Consider the following 21,069-nt stretch of genomic DNA (forward strand, 5'->3'; position numbering starts at 1 on the left):
GACCTTTAGGGAGGCCGAGACGTAGATGGGAGGATAATATTAAAATGGATTTGAGGGAGGTGGGGTATGATGATAGAGACTGGATTAATCTTGCACAGGATAGGGACCGCTGGCGGGCTTATGTGAGGGCGGCAATGAACCTTCGGGTTCCTTAAAAGCCATTTGTAAGTAAGTATAGATAACGTCTCGGTCACTGGATATGGTACTTGAAGAAATTCAAAGTGAGCGAGAAAAAATAGCCGACGCATTTTGTCTGAAGCCCTCTTATCAGGGACAGGGTTCTTTCACATAGAAATCGGCTTAAATTCTCTCCCGGCTTAAGCAAACAAAATATTTTATCACCATTTAAAATCCATCGCTCTCGGTAGGACAAACGCGTGAACCTTGGATCCAATGTCCACAATGTAACGGCGAGACTACCAAAGATGACAACACACAACATGATAAAATGTAATGTTATATACGTAACATGGGCTATAAATTAACAAAATATACACAAAGGAGCACAGCACAAAGTAACATAACACAACATAAATATAAACATAGCATAACGTAACACTCCATATGTAGATGAAATTATTGGGGATCATCAGTGTGGTTTTATGCGTAATAGATCAACTATTGACCAGGTATTTTATATTCGACAGATAATGGAGAAAAAATGGGAGTATAAGGGTAGAGTGCATCAGTTATTCATAGATTTCAAAAAGGCATATGACTCGGTTAAGAGAGATGTTTTATATGATATTCTTATTGAATTTGGTTTTCCCAAGAAACTAGTTTGATTATTTAAAATGTGTCTCAGTGAAATATACAGCAGAGTTGGTATAGGCCAGTTTCTGTCAGATGCGTTTCCAATTCACTGTGGGCTAAAGCAAGGAGAGACACTATCACCTTTTCTTTTTAACTTTGCTCAAGAGTATGCCAGAGCAGAGAGGGTTTGGAATTGAACGGGTTACATCAGCTGCTTGTCTATGCGAATGACGTGAATATGTTAGGAGAAAATCCACAAACGATTAGGGAAAACACGGGAATTTTACTGGAAGCAAGTAAAGATATAGGTTTGGAAGTAAATCCGGAAAATACAAAGTTTATGATTATGTTTCGTGACCAGAATATTGTACGAAATGGAAATATAAAAATTGGAAATTCTTCTTTTAAAGAGGTGGAGAAGTTCAAATATCTTGGAGCAACAGTAACAAATATAAATGATACTCGGGAGGAAATTAAACACAGAATAAATATGGGAAATGCCTGTTATTATTCGGTTGAGAAGCTTTTATCATTCAGTCTGTTGTCCAAAAATCTGAAAGTTAGAATTTATAAAACAGTTATATTACCGGTTGTTCTGTATGGTTGTGAAACTTGGACTCTCACTTTGAGAGAGGAACATAGGTTAAGAGTGTTTGAGAATAAGGTGCTTAGGAAAATATTTGGGGCTAAGAAGGATGAAGTTACAGGAGAATGGAGAAAGTTGCACAACACAGAACTGCACGCATTGTATTCTTCACCTGACATAATTAGGAACATTAAATCCAGACTTTTGAGATAGGCAGGGCATGTAGCACGTGTGGCGAATCCAGAAATGCATATAGAGTGTTAGTTGGGAGGCCGGAGGGAAAAAGACCTTTAGGGAGGCCGAGACGTAGATGGGAAGATAATATTAAAATGGATTTGAGGGAGGAGGGATATGATGATAGAGAATGGATTAATCTAGCTCTGGATAGGGACCGATGGCGGGCTTATGTGAGGGCGGCAATGAACCTCCGGGTTCCTTAAAAGTCAGTAAGTAAGCAAGCAAGCAAGTAAGTAAGTAAGTTATAACGTAACATAATATGAAATAATGGAAAGGGGCTGGATGCCACAGGGAATGTCATATTATTACAAGGTTCTACAGAATTCTCCGTATATGACGCCATGAGACGTACCGAAGCAATGTCTCCGACAGTGTGCCTGTCGTATGCGCCAAAGTTCAAGGGCGTTTGTCGTAATTTGAATGCTTACAGTTCATCTCAGTCTGTTATGAGTAGGTCCGTGACATCGGTATATTTGTGTTGGTTTGAGGTCTATTGAAAGTGAACACACGACGCCGGACAGAATGTAGTCGACATGTTTCAAGTACAGGCAGCGGAAGCGAATTTGGGTTGAGGGAAAACCCCGGAAAAAAACCTCAACCAGGTAACTTGTCCCGACCGGGAATCGAACCCGGGCCACTTGGTTTCGCGGATAGACGCGCTAACCGCTACACCACAGGTGTGGACAAGTATATTTGTGTTGGTTTGAGGTCTATTGAAGGTGAACACACGACGCCGGACAGAATGTAGTCGACATGTTTCAAGTACTGGCAGCGGAAGCGAATTTGACACACGACTACGCAAGCACGTTCCGTGTTTTGTATACGATTATTGCGTATTATAAAATTAAGAGAATACAATCATTGTATATAAGGGTTTATATCGGAAAGGTTTAAAATGCTGGTGTTGGAAATCATACTAAAATTGTCACAAATGTGGTAAAACATAAGTTTGAAGAGATTTTTTTTTTAATTTAGTGTTTTACATTACAGTTTTAGAATGCCGAAAACGTATATGGCGTACAATTTTGCTTTCCCTATATTTAGCTGTTACATTAATTTATTTATCACTTCTATTCCGTAACTTACTCTTCTTGTGTGTTGTTTGCCTGGTTTCGGTTGCTGCTGCAATGAACAACAATATTAATTATTTTCAAAGTTTCACATGAAAATGACCGCCGAGTGTCGGATATTATAACCTTGTATGCGTAAAAACTGCGTTCAACATCGGCTGAAACTAAGGGCGCATATATAAAATATTTCACATCATCCATTCCTACATCAAGTTGATAACAATCGCACTAGTCATCTGACAAAACTCTTCCATTTTGTATAATGAATTGAAACCACCGGTTTTTTTTTTACTAGTGTGTTCATTTTCTCACACATCTTTTTGCTTATGTCATCTTCCAGACCATTCACTTTTGAGATGAACTTATTTACTATCGAAATTTGCTTCATCAATTTCACACCAGTCTTTTCGAGACATTCGATTGTAGAGGTGATAAATCCAAAATTAGATGAAATACCCATATAAGTTATTCACACTGCTTTTTTAATGTTTGGGTCACCAAGAAGAGTTTGGGCATTACTTATGGTAGCTACATCGTTTCCGTCAAACATCTGTACGACTCTTTTTACCCTTATATCTTCTTCTTGTATCCTGTTGTTCCTAGGTGGAACATAAGGCAGCAGTAAAGTTCCTCCAGCGCACTCTGACGCCAGCCATCCGTTTCACCTCTTTCCAGCTTTTCCCACATCTCTCTACTTCCTCCTCTATTGATCGTTTCCATGTTTTTCTAGGCCGTCCTCTCTTCCTTACTCCTTGTGGATTCCAATCAATTGCAGTCTCCTCAATAGCTCCATCTGGCTTTCTCAGCGTGTGGCCTATCCAATTCCATTTTCTTTGTTTTATTTGGTTACATATTTGTGATTGGTTAGTTCTTCTCCACAGTTTTTTGCCCTTGTATACAATGATTGTATTGTCTTGATTTTACAATACGCAATAATCGAATACAAAACACGGAACGTGCTTGCTTAGGCGTGTGTCATATTCGCTTCCGCTGCCTGTACTTGAAACACGTCCGGCGTCTTGTGTTCAGATTCAATCGAGCTCAAACTAATATAAATAATATACCGATGTCACGGCCCTAGTTATGAGCTACTGAACTCAGGCCTACTAAGTATGTTGAAACGAAATTTTTTTTTCTGCTGCCCCAGAAGCCTTGAATTTTGTAGGCTACCTGGTAGACACTAATATTTCGATGCAACTACTGTACTCGCACTTGCTTATTTTATATTTAAAACAGCCACTAACTGTTTTGAACATGAAATAACCCAGAGTTCACCTAGTGGAGGTGATTGCATACCGAATTCTACCCCTCCATCCTTCCTGATCCGAATGCATTTATTTAGTAGTTACATATTGGGACCTTGTGTTGAATTTTGAAATTATTTTTCGACATTCTAAAAGGGTACTAATGATGCAGGAATAAAATTCAAAATAAATAATATACATTATATAATCCTCATTAATTCCTTTATTTTTCAGATTTCGTTAACGGAAAAGATGTACTATGCAATGAGAACATTTCTAATCCTGTTGCATACTGTTATGGTTTATGACGTAATTTGTTCGATTCCGTCAAGTATTACGGTTCCTGTATCTGTCGAGGTGTTGAAACTGCATTATTTAAGAAGTGCGCATATTCTATACTCTACGTCTTCACCAAGTAAGTTTGTAGAAACTGTAAATCTATAACTTAATGATTATTATGAAAATACTTTTAAAAATGTTCCAGAAATGGTAAAAACATCACAGTTGTAACATCACGGTATATTTATCAAGCCTTAAATTTTGTCAAAGATAATTCACAAATGTTGACACATAGGAATGATGTTCACCTATACAATACCTGAAACCGTGACCTTTTTGATATACCTAAGTGTAGGCTAATCAAAACAATGAATAATTATTTTATTATCTTCTTTAAAAATTGCAAATAAATTTCCGACACATGTTTTCAATGTGGAAAGAAAGTTTTTTAACAGAAAGTCTTTTAACAGACTCGTCTCTGATTGGTTAATCAACAAACTCTTTTATGATATTAATGAGTTTTTTAATGTTAATGTTGTTGAGTGTTTTTGATACAATTTTATTGTTTTTTATATCTGTTGTTTATTTTATATGTAATTTGACTTTGTGAATAACACATATTTGTGTTCACTGACTGTACGATACTCAATGGAAATTAGAACAAGGCATTTAGAATAGCCAGTTCAGCTCAGATCAGCCTGGAGTTATGTATTTGTGAAGGGGTAATATTTAAAACAAATAAAAAATAAGGAACACGTGCATCATTTTCTATTTCTGTGAAATGAAGTAGTTTCCTTAACGTTTTCGAACTATCTCGTATGCATTGTGTATTTAAAAATATGGATGACCATGGATATTTAGATATTTCTCAGGAAAATAATCTCTACAAGAAATTTACTACACCCGCGTTATTGTTCGCTTAATTTCCAGCATTATCTTATGTTTGTCCTTGTTTAAAGATTACTACATAATATCCAAACGAGAATTTCATCGCTATACATAAACTTCATTCTGAAATAATAATGAATTTCATATGGATTCGGCGTACTATGTGTTCTTCAATGCAAAAATAAAATTCGTAGCCTTGCCATCATTACAGGACTAATTGAATCGTTCCTTGTTGAAAGGAACTAAGTCCACATTTTTGTCAATTTCACTTTTTTATCGATTTGTAATGTAGAAAGCAAGCTGCTTCTTTGGTGTTGGAACGAACTTACTACTCATATTCCTTGTGCTTTATTTGAGGTGGTAAATTTTGTCATTCCGTGTTGAAAGGAACTAAAACCTGTAGATAGTGCTTTTCAACACGGAACTACGAAGGTTCCAGGTTGGTGGCCCTGTGCTAACAGTGTATTCTGCCTCCATATTTCGCGGCTTTTATAGTCTGCAGAGACTGATTGTTGAATACTAGTTGTCTGTCGCATTAAATGTTCAGATTTATTCTGTACTTGATAACGGTATCAGATAATGGAAGACGGAGTACACAAGGCCGTGGAAAGTAGCGTCAACGTCACGATGAAATATACCTTAGGAATATTCGTTGACGTAAAATATAATTTTTATGTTCAATATTTTAATAAGAATTTTGCATATCGATTTGTTAAGCCACAAATTGACGTTTGTAGTAAGTGTGAAGAACTTGAAAAAAAAAAAATCTCTACACTTGTCGCAAAACGTAAAACTAGCAGCACTTAGTGAATTGCAAGTTCATAAAAGAAGAAGTAAAAAATTGTATTCCAACTTACACTCAAGCTCTGAATCTTGTAACTCTGATGAAACTCTATGTATAGCATTTGATTACATGCAAAATCTTCCCCTTCCTCATATACCTGTTGAGGAGATTTTCTTTCTCAGACAGCTCTGGGTTAATGTTTTTAATATTCATAACCTTAATGACAACAGTTGCAAAGTATACATGTGTCATGAGGGAGAGGCCAAAACGGTGCCAATGAAGTATGTTCTTTCGTTCTGGACAACCTCACTAATGAGTAAAACAAAATGTTACGAAACTCCATCTTTACTCAGATGAGTGCCCAGCTTAGAATAAAAATCATTCATTCATTCATTCGGCTTTGCATGGGTTTAGTTGATAAAATGTTTGATGAAATAATTAACCGATTCCCTGTCAGAGGACATTCCTTTTTCCCCTGTGATATGGATTTTGGAGTGTTCAAGAAAACAATTCAGCAATGTGATTAGAGTCTGTACATGTAAAGGATACTGTAACATCATTGCTAATGCAAAACGCAATGTTAGTGTAAAAATAGTAACAGGGAATGATATTTATGATAGCCCACATTTTATAAAAAGACCACGCTCAGTGATGAATCAGCTGGGCGGAATATCCCTCGGAATATGAAAATGACATTTGCTCCTGCATCATTCTCAGAGTTTGTATATTCTGCTGATCACCCTAGTACGACTGTAACTCATCCTTTTATTGAGAGTCCAGTCAGTCACTCTTTCCGCCTATCAAACTCTGGCACAAGAAATTGTAATCTTATTAGCCAATTACAGAAAACCTATCCTGAAGGACGAGTTCCAATCAAAACAAGTAAACTAGACGATGTGAGGAAAATTTATCGTTATGTCACTACATCAGGGGATAACAAAATTTCTGTGAAGAAATATTTCAATAGCCAACGGAATAAAAAGAAAACCGACTTTATTGGAAACAGTAATTATTTGAACTGTTGCTCTGTTTTTACCCATTAATAATAATAATAATAATAATAATAATAATAATAATAATAATAATAATAATATCAAATAGTATGGATATTTTAAAACCTTTGTTTTATTTTCTGAGTTATTCTCATTACAAAGGTGTATGACTACTGTAAACATTCTATGTATATTGTGAAAATAATGTATGTTATACTGCACCATGCAAGTAACACGTTTCATAGTTAATTTTTTTTCTTAAGTCATGTATTACAGGTGATTTACTAAATTCCCAATTTATTTTTCTAGGCCAAAATATTTTTACATTCTTATAAATAGAGCATTTCCATGTTGAAATGAACTAAGTCCAGTTACGTGTTTTGTAGATTAGAAAGATTCTAATGTCTGTGCGAATATTTTTATGAGTCTAAACTAATTCTATATGCTTATATTTTATGCCCACAATATATTTTGGTTTAATCTTCGATAGATTACTCACAAAACAGCTTTTTTCGATTATCTCAAAACTTTGAAAAGTGGACTTAGTTCCTTTCAACAATAACCGATTCAATTTCATGTTCATTTTATATTACAGACTCTGTTTCGTACGCCGTTCAATTGTCGAAGTTATTTTCGAATGAAGGAATAGAAGCATTTTGGTCAGCTGTAGAGGAATCTAATCTCATACTTGTTGCGAAAACCAAATTGGTCCACATCATTTTTTCTACTGGAAAAAGCATCCGTCAGAAGCTGGAAAAGGTAATTTCACTCTGAAACTAACATCGTACTGTAGTCGGTTCCTGTAGTTTTCGTTGACTTTTCGTCTTTTTCTTCATGTCAATTTCGTAAATAATTTTGTTAGTTTTCATCAATATCTTTATCGTGACCAATTATCGTCATTGTATTTGTCATAAAAAGCTATAAATATATGTCTCAATATTGACGAAATGACAGAATTCGTAGAGAAAACATATGCTAGAAGCAAGAATATGACTAGCATGTACAGACCCAGAAACAAAAGCAGTAAGTACTGAGCATACGCAGTATGTTATAACTGAAACTTGGAAATTCAGGTGGCACAAGTTTTGTTTCTGGATGTGTACAGTAGTGGCAAAAAAAAAAAAAAAAAAAAAAAAAGGACCGACCCTTGTAGCTGATTTCAGAGCCTTGTTCACTCCAGAGCACGATAGACTGGTAACTAAGACTTTCGTGGTTCGATTCCTGCCTGGGAAGGAGACTTTTTTTGTTTCTTATTCAAATTTATCCCCAATAAATTTCGATTGCAGCGATATTTTACTACTTAATTAACTTATTATTCCCAGAACATGAATTTTACCAGCTATCGAAAAGTATTGGGAATAAATTTGAATAACGAACAAAAAAAGTTTCCTTCCCAGGCAGAATTCGAACCACAAAAGTTTTAGTTACCAGTCTACCGTGCTCTGGAGTGAACAAGGCTCTGAAATCAGCTACAAGGGTCGGTCCGATTTTTTGCCACTACCGTACATTATTAGATTTTCAATATTTGCACCTATTGACATGAACTAAATAGCATAGTCTCAGAGACGATTTGAGGAAAGCCACATAGCCTACTGTTTGCTAGTTTATTTGTAAACGCAGTGAAATTAGGAGTTTACACTAAGGACGGTCATGGAGGAAGGACAACTTCGAAACTAGAAGAAGAGACCTCGATAATTTTGGTGGAAGACGACTTTTTCTTCACAAGCTCATATAAAAGTAATTTTCCTTGAACAATCTAGAAAGACATGAGGAAGATTCAGAAGTTCAGAGTCATCACTGATAAATGATGATGACTATGGAGACGACGATAATGATGATGCATGATATCATAGGCTAAATGATCGCTGTAGTCTTTAAAATTAGTATAACAATATTAAAAAATCTAGATTTAAGTTGTGATATTGTTAGGATTTAAAAATTAATTTACAAACCAATCTATGTGCAATAATTTGAAGCATTATTAATCCCTACTTTTCTCTCATGATTATTCACTTTATATTTAAGATAACGAGAGCATATCGTCTGCCGTTTGCCAGCAAATGGCTCATGTTCCTGCACTCTGATGCGTCACTGAAGGAGTTCTTCAGCGAGATATATGTGCCACTGGACTGCGAGTTCATTGTGGCCCAGGTTGGGACGGGAGCGCTGGAAGTGACATTTACCGAGGTGTATCACATTCGACGCAATGGAATTTTACAGACGAAACATGTGGGTACATGGACACCATCGGGTGGTTTGTCATGGACGAATGTCTCACTCCATCGACGAAGAGCAAATCTACACGGGGAAATCATTACCGCAGCAAGTTTTAGTGATGTAAGTTACAGAGGAGAACTAAATGAATCTTAGATTACTGGTCCAAAAATGTTTTGCAAATTACTCATTTTATATTTTTGAATCAGATTTGCCACAAATTTCTATGCATTTCTATTACATGTCAATTTCTTAAAGAAAAAAGAAAATAAAATTATAAACTTCCTACACAAATAGGCCTAACGAAAAATAAAATCTGTCTAAATTTGCAAATAAAATCAAATCTCATTTATTTGACAAAACAAAATCTTGAGTCAATACATGTGTGTGGCCTCCATGCACTCGTAGAGATTCCTGGACACTACGTGGCATGCTGAAAACCAGGTTATCCAATTCATTTCGAGGAAAATTGTCCCATTCCTAGGCTTACCATCCGTCCGGCAAAAGGAGGACATGTCCTTTTTTTTTAATCATTTTATCCTGTCCGGCAGGCATTAAAAAAATTGAAATGTCCGGCATTTCGCATTTCAACTAGAATTAATATGAATATTGAATAATGTGCGATATTATGCACAGAATATCTAAACAAATGGTGAAAACTTGTGAAAGAATTTAACTGCTTTCAATGGTTGAAGCTGGAGCACATAAAAACAAAATATGATGACTTATTGACATGCATTGAATTCTTACACTCTAAAAATGTCACTATTCATGATTCTAAGCTATTTTATCAATTTTATTCTGCAATGTACAAAGATATGCCAATCAAGTTAATTTGGACAAAGATTTAAGTTTAGATAAACAATGGTGCAAATTCTTCAATTCCAATAGTTCTGCGAGCACTGAAACTTTCTCAGAAATCTTACAAATATGTAAATTATATTTATATATCCCAAGTCACAATGGAAGTGCTGAGAGAGTATTTTCCCTAATAACTGCTCAATGGACAAAAGAACGAAATCGCATGCTAACGGAGACAGAGTTATCATCATAGTGAAATATAATTTCATGGACATGTCCTGTGAACAGTTCCATAGTTATTTGTTACAAGAAATAAGTTTGTCTGTTCAGGCTCTTGTGCACAAAGTGGGCTCCCCCGATATGTAGGGTACAGATGTAATACTGATCCAGCAACTAGTGATAAAATTGAGGAACGTGAGCCTTTGTTTATATCTTTAATTTTGTTTATACCAATTTTTAAAAAGTCCTCTTTTTTCAGCAATGTCCTCTTATTGTGGATTCCATGTCTTCCTATAGAATATCTTCTCATGGTAATTCTACCCATTCCTGTATGGCAGCTGGCATCAGATCCATTATGGTTTATGGAGGGTGTGGACGGTTGGCAATTGCTCTTTTCAGTAGGTGCCATGCTTGTTCTACACAATTCATGTCTGGAGAAGCTGCTGGTCAATTCCATGTCTCGGCAAGAAGTTATTCACAGCACCGGCACAGCCGCGGGGGTCATTATCATCCACGAACGTGAATCCTGCTCCAATATCCTTTGAAAATCCAGTAACGATGAGTCGAAGAACGTTGTCCTCGTATTTCTGTGCATCTATGTTGTCCTGTATGTGAACTAATGGTGTGCGACGCCGCCACATGATTCCTGTCCAGAAGAGTGATGAACCACCATGCTGCTGTTAGTGTTCAGTCATAAACAATTGAGGGGTATAGATGCAAAAGGGACATCACCCCCTTTTTTTTTTAAATTGAGTTATTGTTGCTACCATATTCTGCAAGTAAACCTTCATCGTCTAGAAGTTGTATTTTGCGTCAAAAATGACACTATTCCCATTAGATTACACACTAAATATAGCGAATTTTTACACAAGGGACACTATCCATGCAGCAGTTCACTGCTAAACCTACAATATCCTCTTCATCAATAGGAGACATGAATGCAGTCACACGATGTCAACAACAAAGGTGACTGCAAGACCATCATCGCTGTGGTCAGTTTCAACTCCTTTGAGTGTGAGTTTTATTATAATTGTGTTCATTTTTAGTCATTAAAATAAATTAATAAATCAGTGCAAATGGTACAGTATCCAACACCTGTACCTGTGGGAGGGGTAACAAGGAAAAGATCGAAGACACTGTGACAGTGGGAGCGTGACAAAGCCAAGGAAGCAAGGTAAGCTTTAGTGGCTTATTCATTGTAGTTATGTTGTAGTTTAAAACAAAATAAAAACCACACGGATTTAGATACTAATATTTACTCAACACAAATTAAGGTGACCATTTTCGCGTTACTCCATTTTATACACAATGTTACTTCGTGGATCTTTCTGTAAGCCGGAGAAAACGTTCAGTGATTTAGCACTTCCTGTAATCATCAAAGGTAATAGTAGGCCTACTCGTATAAAAAAAAGATTAAAAGGAAAATGTTAATAATCTTTTAAATAAGCATTATGAAGCAGATAGGCAAAATGACTTGAAACTAAAATTGTTCAAATATTCATCATTGATGCAGATCTAGATCAAGATATCGGCCAAGATGATGCCATGTGGGAAGGTACTAGAGATACTCCAGTTTTTAGCATTTGAAAATTTTTGTTAAAATACTGCATGCAGTTTTGAAATGCAAAATTCATTTCTTTTTATAATAAAACCATTTTTTTTTTCATTCAAAGGGGACATTATCCATTTTAAAATATCACTATTCATTTACTTCTAATGATTTTTATAAATACGAGGCGCATCCAGAAAGTAAGTTTCCCTATTTTTTTTAAAAAAGAACACACTTTCAGGAAAACATTTATTGGCAACAGGTACAGCAATGTTTAGCTATTTTTCAACATAGCTACCATCAGAATTGAGACACTTGTCGTATCGTGGGATCAATTTTTGTATCCCGCTGTCGTAGAACTCTGCCGCATGTGAATGGAACCAGCGTGTGAGAGACGTCTTCAGCTCTTCGTCGTTGCCAAAACGCTCACCGGAGGACAGGAATTTCTTGAGGTACAAGAAAACGTGAAAATCGCTGGGAGGAAGATCCGGACTGTAGGGTGGATGATCAAAGAACTCCCAGCCAAATTCCGTCAAAACAGCTGCTGTGCGCCGAGCCGTATGTGGACGAGCATTGTCATGGAGGAGCACAACACCTGCAGTAAGCATTCCACGCCTCTTGTTTTGAATGGCACATCGCAATTTTCGCAGTGTTTCACAGTAACGGTCAGCGTTCACTGTTTCACCTCTTGGAAGGAAGTCAATGAGCAGAATGCCCTTCCTGTCCCAGAACACCGTGCACATCACTTTCCGTACCGACAGCGTCTGTTTGAATTTCGTCTTGACAAGAGATCCACTATGCCGCCAATGCATTGACTGCTGCTTGGTTTCCGGGGTGAAGTGCGAAATCCAATTCTCATCGCCCGTGACGATCCTGTCGAGGAACTCGTCGCTGTCGTCGTGATACCGTTGCAGAAATGTCAGTGCTGCTCCTAAACGTTGCATTTTGTGTTCGAGTGTCAGGTTTTTCGGCACCCACCTGGCACACACTTTTTTGAACAGGAGATGCTTAGTGACTATCTCATGCAACAAGGATCGGGATATTTGCGGAAAATGGCTGCTCAGTTCCGTAATCGTGAAGCGACGGTTCTCCATGATACACTGCCGCACCAGCTCAACACGATCATCATTGATGAGGGACGGTCGCCCACTGCGCTCTTCATCATGGACACTTTGACGACCTTCGGAAAACTGCCTACAACAGCGACGCACCATCTGCTTACTCTTGATGTTCGGCCCATAGACCTGACAAAGCTGCTGATGAATTTCAATTAGCGCAATGCTTTGTGCATTAAAGAACTTTATCACCGACCAAACCTCGCAGGCGGCGGGAGATGGAATAAGAGCTTCCATTTCGGACCACTGCTGCCACGCTACTGGCACCAGGAGGGACCTATCCGGCTTGCATATGATTGATACGTCATAGATCTGTTACGCATGCGCAATTGACACAGCTAATTACGTTTACTTTCAAGGGGAAAAAATCGGGAAACTTACTTTCTGGATGCGCCTCGTACAACCTATGGGTATATATGTTTTCATCACATTTTAATGAGTTAGTGAAATGAAATCAGGTATTGCACAAGTTCATTTCTGTAATTTTTTAAAAGTTGATAATGTCTCTTCTTCATCTATGCCCCTCAATTCATTATAACGTTGAACACTGACTTTACACACACGAATGCTGCTGTTATCTGGATGGAGGCCAATCCTTATTTCATCTGTAAAGAATTTTTTCCTCCATTGTTTTCGAGTCCAGTTTATAAGGTCTCTGGCCCATGTTACATGATGTGATATGTGTTGTGGAGTAAGTCGAGGAACCTTTAGAGCTCTTTGGGAATGTAGCCCAACATCGTGCAGCCTTGGGAAGGTCCTTCTGTAACTGAGTTGCAGTGGATGTAGGACGTCGCCGTGCGGAAATACGGAGATATCAGTCTTCTCCAGTATTTGCTTAACGTGGTTGTCCTGCTGTATGTCTGTCTGCTATGGAATTAGCAATTGCCAACAGCGATTTTCATTATTACCAACAGAATTTTGCGATACAGCCTACTATTTTGTGGAGAAACTTAACAGAGTGTCCGAGGATAAAATTATCGTAGAAATTTGTGGTCCCTGCTATCGCACGAACTAACACTTCATTACTTTATCTCTGTCAAATTCTAAAATACGAAATATATACAGGTTCTCCCAGAAGTTTAAGGACACCTTTTGAAGGACATGTTGCATTCCTGTCCTCATACTTAAGTGAAATCTCGTGATGTTTATAAAAGGACCAAATATCTGTGAAAAACAAAGCTTTTACTGCAAACCCAATGTCACTTTCTTTCAAACTGTGGATTATGTAACAATTGAAACAGTGAGATCAATAACCATTGAAGTCCATTTACACAAGTTTCGAGAAAAATGCAAAATAACTTTTTTTATTTCTTAGCTAATTATTACTTTTTGCACGTTACATTTCTGGTTGTTTTAGAGATCAGGACAAAGCAGTTTACCAACTTTTAAAGTCGTAACACTTGTGAAAATATCCAAAATTTATTTTCAAATTTGCAAAAAATAAATGGCCAGAAGTGGACTTGAATGGTTATTGTTCTCACCACTTCAATTTTCTGTTATGAAAACTTAATGGAAAAATACATTTTTTGTAGGAAAAAAAAATATTCCAGAATCGATGTGTTTGGATCAATGAATTTCGGGATAGAGTCGCATATTATCTCAAGTCATTATTCAACATCCCAATAATCTGCCACTTCACGTCCATACTCCTTAATTTCGATCAATTTTCACTTTTTTTTTTTTCCAAGGAAGGAATCTAACCTTTCCACACTTGTAGCAAACTCCACAACTGTTTACTAAAATAGAGGGAATAAGCTGATTGACCAGTATTAACAACTCCCAATGTTATGATGTAAGTGGCAGTGTGGGTCCCGGGTCAATTTGCTGCGAATTTCAAACTCGGGAGAATTCTAGGAAATGGCAATATTTCCTAAAGAAAATAAAGAAACAAATCTAGATTTTAATGCGTGAACGAGGTGTCATAATTTGTTTAAACAAAAATTAGTATTTGCACAAGAAGTCTTTAAGATATTAATAACTCCATCCCAAAATTCATTTCCCTAAATACATCCATTCTAGAGTAATTAATTTTTTCCTAAAAAATGTATTTTTTACCACGTTTTCATAACAGAAAGATTGTTATACAAATCCACATTTTTAAACATAGAGAGACTGGGTTTGCAGTAAAAGAAACATCATTTTTCACATGTATTTTCTAAACATAAGGGGATTTCATATAAGTATGACAGGAGTGCAACATTTGTTTCGAAGTGTTGTCCTTAAACTTCTGGTAGAACCTGTACATACCCTGAAAGAACTGCCTCCTTAGTTGCGGTTAAGTAAATGGTGCTTTAGCTGTTTATATTGAGTAATAAGTATATTTTACATTAATCGTATTGAATTACCGATACTGCGTTCCACATCACTGACAGCAAGCTGTCTACATAACCGGAGCTTATGGGCGGCCCGGTAGTTGCCGCGTTGTTGTTGCTCTACAATCTATTCACTCAGTAACACCAGCAGTCACTTTTCCTATTTTGTGCTGGTTGTGTGATGGTAGTGGTGATGGTGATGGTTGGTCTGCTTTTTCTATTTGCTAAGATTTGAAACCAACTTTATTTGTAACTAAAGTTAGATTAAATTTAATATACTGTTAAACAATTTTTCACTTTACAGCCACGTTCATATTTGGAGAAGAACAATCGTGTGAAGGATCAAGATGAACGACAATGGATATTATTTCAGAATGCAATTAACTTCACGTAAGTAGCCCACATTAATATTTTGAAATACGATTCGCAGCAATTAAGATTTCTGATGAGTGGGGGGGAAAGAATCCTAGATAAATAATACCATACATAATAGTAATATACGTTACAAGAGCGGTATGTTGACGTTTTCATGTTCGAGGAAAAGATTGAAAAAGCGAAACGCAGTTGAGCTTTTTTAATTTCCGAGAACATGAAAACAAACATACCGCTCATGTATCGTACATTATTTTGTGCGAAGATAGTTTATTACATACCTGAAAGACGAATTTCTAATTAGTTGCAATGAAATCTCCATGTTGGTTTCTGTTTAATGACGGCAACTTCGGAAAACCAAAATATCTTTCTTCAACATTGTTGCTATAAAATGTTTTCTGTGTTTACTATACTCCAGCAGGCCGTCATATACGTCTGTCTTTTTTTTTCCCCCAGTCTATGAATGCGAACTTAAAACAAACGGTAAGGTTATGTAATGATTTATTTTTCATTTTAATATTTTAACAATATTATTTATATAACTTATTGCAGTAATAACATCGGCATCTGGAATCTTGTTGATTTTTTCACGGCTTCCTTAACGTTACTTGTATCAGGAATGCAATAAGTTTCTTGGAGTAGTAGACTTTACTTAATTTTTGCAAATATTTAAAAACAATAATTAACATTGCAATTTAGGTGAAATTGCAGTGGTAAGTTTCCAATTTATAATTATTACTATGTTAAACGTCTCTAAAAATAATATGTTAAAAGCCTAAAGCAGTAAAATGAATGTCGCGCTTAAGCGGTAAGAAGAGGGAAATTGTTATGTGTGTTACGTTGGGAATACTGAATGTGGTATTTCACACTTACCGCGTATTGGTTCTGTGCGGAAAACAAGCAAATACGCACGATCTCGCACAAAATTATTATCATCCTCATTCGATAAGGTACAGCTCAACGCCTGGTCGCACTGAATTGCTTGTCTTGCATCTTGTTTCATAATCATAATTATATAAATGAACAGGTTTAGGATAACATGTGTAATTCCTAAGCTATTGATTGTTGTCAGCTTGATAATAGGCCTACATCCATATTATTTTCTTTACTTACTTTATACTGTACTTTAATAAAGTATACTCGTGTTATAACAATTAAATTTTGTGAGGGGGATAGAAGTTATCCCTGGCAGGGATGTTAATATGAATTTATGAGAGGAAAATAATTTTCCAACAGGGGATAATTCCCTCCCCCTCCCCATCACCCTCGTTAATTCCCAGCCTGAAAGTGAGTATCGATAATTTAAAGAAAAATATTAATAACACTATTTTATTTTCACTGGATTTTACATACTTTAAACTATTTCTCCAAATAATTTCCGCCATATTGAGGCACATGTCATATCAGGGAACCAATTTTTGTATCTTCATCATTGAACTATGCCGTATATGTTGAAAGCCACGTCTGAACTGCTTCTTTCACATCATCATCGTGATCGAAATATTTGCCAAGGAATTTCTTCAGATGAAGAAACAGGTGAAAATACTTAATGCCAAGTCAGGACTGTAGGGAAAATGGTCAAATTTTTTCCAACCAAATGACACGATGTGAACTTTGGTTTGACTGTGGCAGGCAAGGCGTTTTGTTCGTTGAATGTTGGTCCTGAAATGCAACAACAAAGAAAGACTGCACACTGCACTGTGCGACGCTACGAAACTCTCGTCGTGGGATACAGAACAAATGGTGTGGAATGCTCTTGTGTGGAATTCTGTTGATTCATGACAATGCTAGACCACACACAGTCAAATAAACCCAAGACCTTATCACGTCACTTGCTTGGGAACAATTTCACCATACTCCCTACAGCCCTGCCTGTCTTGGGACCAAGTGATTTTCACCTGTTTCTTCATCTGAATTCAACGAGATAAACGTCTTTTCCATCCCAGCCAAAGAAAACCAAGACCTCATCACGTCACTTGGTTTGGAATAATTTGACCATACTTCCTACAGCCCTGAATTGGGACCAAGTTATTTTCACCTGTTTCTTCATCTGAATTCAACGAGCAAAACGTCTTGTCTGTACCAGCCAAACAAACCCAAGATCTCATCGCATCATTTGTTTGGGAATAATTTGACCTGTTTCTTCATTTGAAGGAATTCTTTGGTGACAAACATTTCGATAGCATGACAATGTTAAAGAAGCAGTGCAGATATGACTTTCATCACAGGCGGCATCGTTCTATGATAAAGGGATACAAACATTGGTTCCCCGTTATGACATTTGTCTCAATAATGGCGGAAACTACGTGGAGAAGTAGTTTCAGGTGTGTAGAATCCAATTAATAATGTATTTTGAAAATAATGCTGTGTTAATTTTTTTTAATTATAACTCTACTCACTTTAAAAACGCGCCTCGTAGAATTAGCCTGCACTGAACAATTATGGTCTCTTGTGGTTCTTTGTGGAGACGGTGTCGGGTGGGGTTCCTGGGTAACTCAGTTGGTAGAGTGCTGGTACGGTCAATCAGAGGTCCCCGGGTCGATACAAGGCCCCGGAACAATTTTTCCCCTTGTAGTTATTAGATGTTGATGATAGTAACGATAATACTGTGACATTGGATATGGTATTGACACAACTGTGTTAACGATAATAATAATAATAATAATAATAATAATAATAATAATAATAATAATAATAATAATACTGTGACACTGGATATCGTATTGACACAATTATGTTAACGATGGTGAAGATGGTTTTGGCGTTTGTAATAACGACTCTGATTGTAGTGATGATGACGATAATAAGATGGCGAAAAGACGATAAATAAGAACGGCGATTAAGAATTTGAACAGAAAAATGACTTACATCGTTCACGATGACAATGAGAAATAATGACAGTAACAGCGAAGTGAATGTGATATGGGCGTCATCTTAATAATAATTATAAATAATCGTTACAGATTGCAGTACAAAGTTCCTCAGAAATCAATATACGGTATTCGAGGTGAAAATGGAACATGGAATGGGCTCATGGGATTGCTTGCAACAGGCGTTGTCGACGTTTCGCTGAAGTACCTGCTCTGCATACCAACACGAATGGACGTTGTGGACTATTTGTCTTGGGTTCAGGAGACTAAGTAAGTCTAATTCTCCTATTCATTTAAATAGTTGTTTTAACAGTAGCTTTAAGTGAAGTATACTTTTAGACATGAATACGAATCCCATATTTATTGCAAAATAAAATTGTGAACATACAATGATAAAAAATATATACAATGAGTAGAATGTGCAAAATGTTTAATCATAACATACAGTACCAGGAAAAATAATGACCCACTTGAATATATTATAAGTTCCAGATACAAAGCACTGCGTACAGACTCAAAGAATAGATACAAAAGCGAACGTTAAAGCAAGGTTCATCTATCTTCTCACTAACATCCGGTAAAAAATACAGACGGCGAACGTTTTCGTGTGAATAGTGCTGTGAAACAACCACCAACGTATATGCAGATGAAAGTGAAATAGCGTTGTAGATTTTTAGAGCGAATAGCTCGTGTTGTATTTAACAAAAAACTATAATATCATATTGGTGTAAAGTTAGGCCTAATAGTCTTTTCAGAAAAAAAAAAGTGTTTTTTTTTCTCAAATATTTAACAACTTCTTATTCTACAATTCATTTTTGATTTTCAGATAAATCTATTCAAGATAATAAATTTATTTAAAATGCTCAATCAAGTGATTTATCAATTTTGCAAATTTATTATTTGCTAATACATCTTAAAGAAGATATGTATAAACGTTTTCCCCTGTACGACATCATCAGATATTCAAAGGTTTGACGAAATCTGAACATAAGTCCATTAAGTCGTACACAGTAATATGCATAACAATAGTTGAATGTATTATAATATCAATTTTTGTTTACCACCTGTGCTTATCTTAATATTTGGATTTATATGAACGTTTTCGACACTCGGTGTGTGTCATCTTCAGATATGGGGCCTATGTCATTGTGTGTTGTGAAGCCCTAGCTTCTTAATTATGTTGTGGGTTGTTCACTTGTGTATGGCCTTTCATAAAATTATGTTAAAAACATTATAACACAATAGGTTTTAACATAATTTTATTGTCCTATACGGGTTTTTCAAAAGATAGAACTTAACAGAATCACAGTAACCAACCACATACTGCTCATAGTAAACTAAGAAATCATGAAAGGTCATACACAAGTGAACAACCCACAACATAATTAAGAAGCTAGGGCTTCACAACACACAATGACATAGGCCCCATATCTGAAGATGACACACACCGAGTGTCGAAAACGTTCATATAAATCCAAATATTAAGATAAGCACAGGTGGTAAACAAAAATTGATATTATAATACAGTGAGCTTATCGGCATCTCCAAAATGAAACTAATAGTTGAATGATTAATCATGAGTTTTATGTAAAAAAATCTTGGATTGGGAAAAATGTTCAATTTTGAATAATTTATGTGATTTGTTGATTTGCCGAAAAGAGAAATTTATGATTATAGAATGCGAATATTAATATATAGGCCTATAACTGATATTACATTTTTTGTTAGATGGCACTTATTGTATAAATAAAGTATCTTAAAATTGATAAAATATAAATATAAAATATGTACTTTATGTCTATGTAAGATAAAATCACATGGTGTTATTCAACGATTACTGGTGTAGTTAAATGGTGTGTGTTTTATATGCAATATATTTGTTGGAATATTCTACAGTGGTTGTTCGTCAAATTCTTGAATTCTGTAACATATATGTATTTTAATGAATTTATGATTAATCAAGATACGTTGGTGTAATTATAATTTTGTATTATACTATAATGATTCTTAAAGAAACTGTAATTGAATATGTTTTATTTACATATATGAATGTTTTAAATGAATTGAATTATTAAATAGAAACCGTACGTGTTGTGTGCATGTGAAGTGAGTGCAGCATTCATTCATATTAATTGTTTATAAATGTACCAAATATTGCTGATCGTGTTGGTCACTGGAATTTAGGCCCATATGTTAAAGGCGTAACTGAACTGAAATGAAATGTTCGAAGAACATTATGAACAGGCTTCGAGACTTTTGACCCAATAGAGCAGTTCAGTGGGAAATGCGCATAACAGCGTACTGAGTATAGTGGTAAACTGTACCGTGGGTGGGGGTAGTGTAGAATAAATGCCAACAAATACGCAAAGGAAAAAGCTCTGGATTTGAATATTCTGATGACTAATTTGGTTTTCATACAAACCTATTTTCAAACTGTGTCTGAAACTATTACACTGTTAGAAAAGTCAGAGCAAGAGATGCCGGAAGCCCTCAAATTAGTTGAGAAAATGAGAGAGAGATTTACTGAGACAACGGTTACTGAACGTGTAAAACAGAAGTGGAAATCAATATTATGTAAAAATAATTGATATGGAACATTGTGTAATAAACAGCAAATTAGTGGACATAGAGTCACCCGAGAACAAAGGACTGTCTCTTAGAAACTGCAATGATGCTAGGTTTCATCGATTTGCTCCTATCACGTCATGCGCAGCTTTTCACGGTATAAACTGTGTTTGGCAGATAAGAGGAAAATATTTACGTTTGAGACACTGAAAATGTATC

This window comes from Periplaneta americana, chromosome 1, assembly GCF_040183065.1.
Source record: "Periplaneta americana isolate PAMFEO1 chromosome 1, P.americana_PAMFEO1_priV1, whole genome shotgun sequence".
Classification (NCBI taxonomy): domain Eukaryota; kingdom Metazoa; phylum Arthropoda; class Insecta; order Blattodea; family Blattidae; genus Periplaneta; species Periplaneta americana.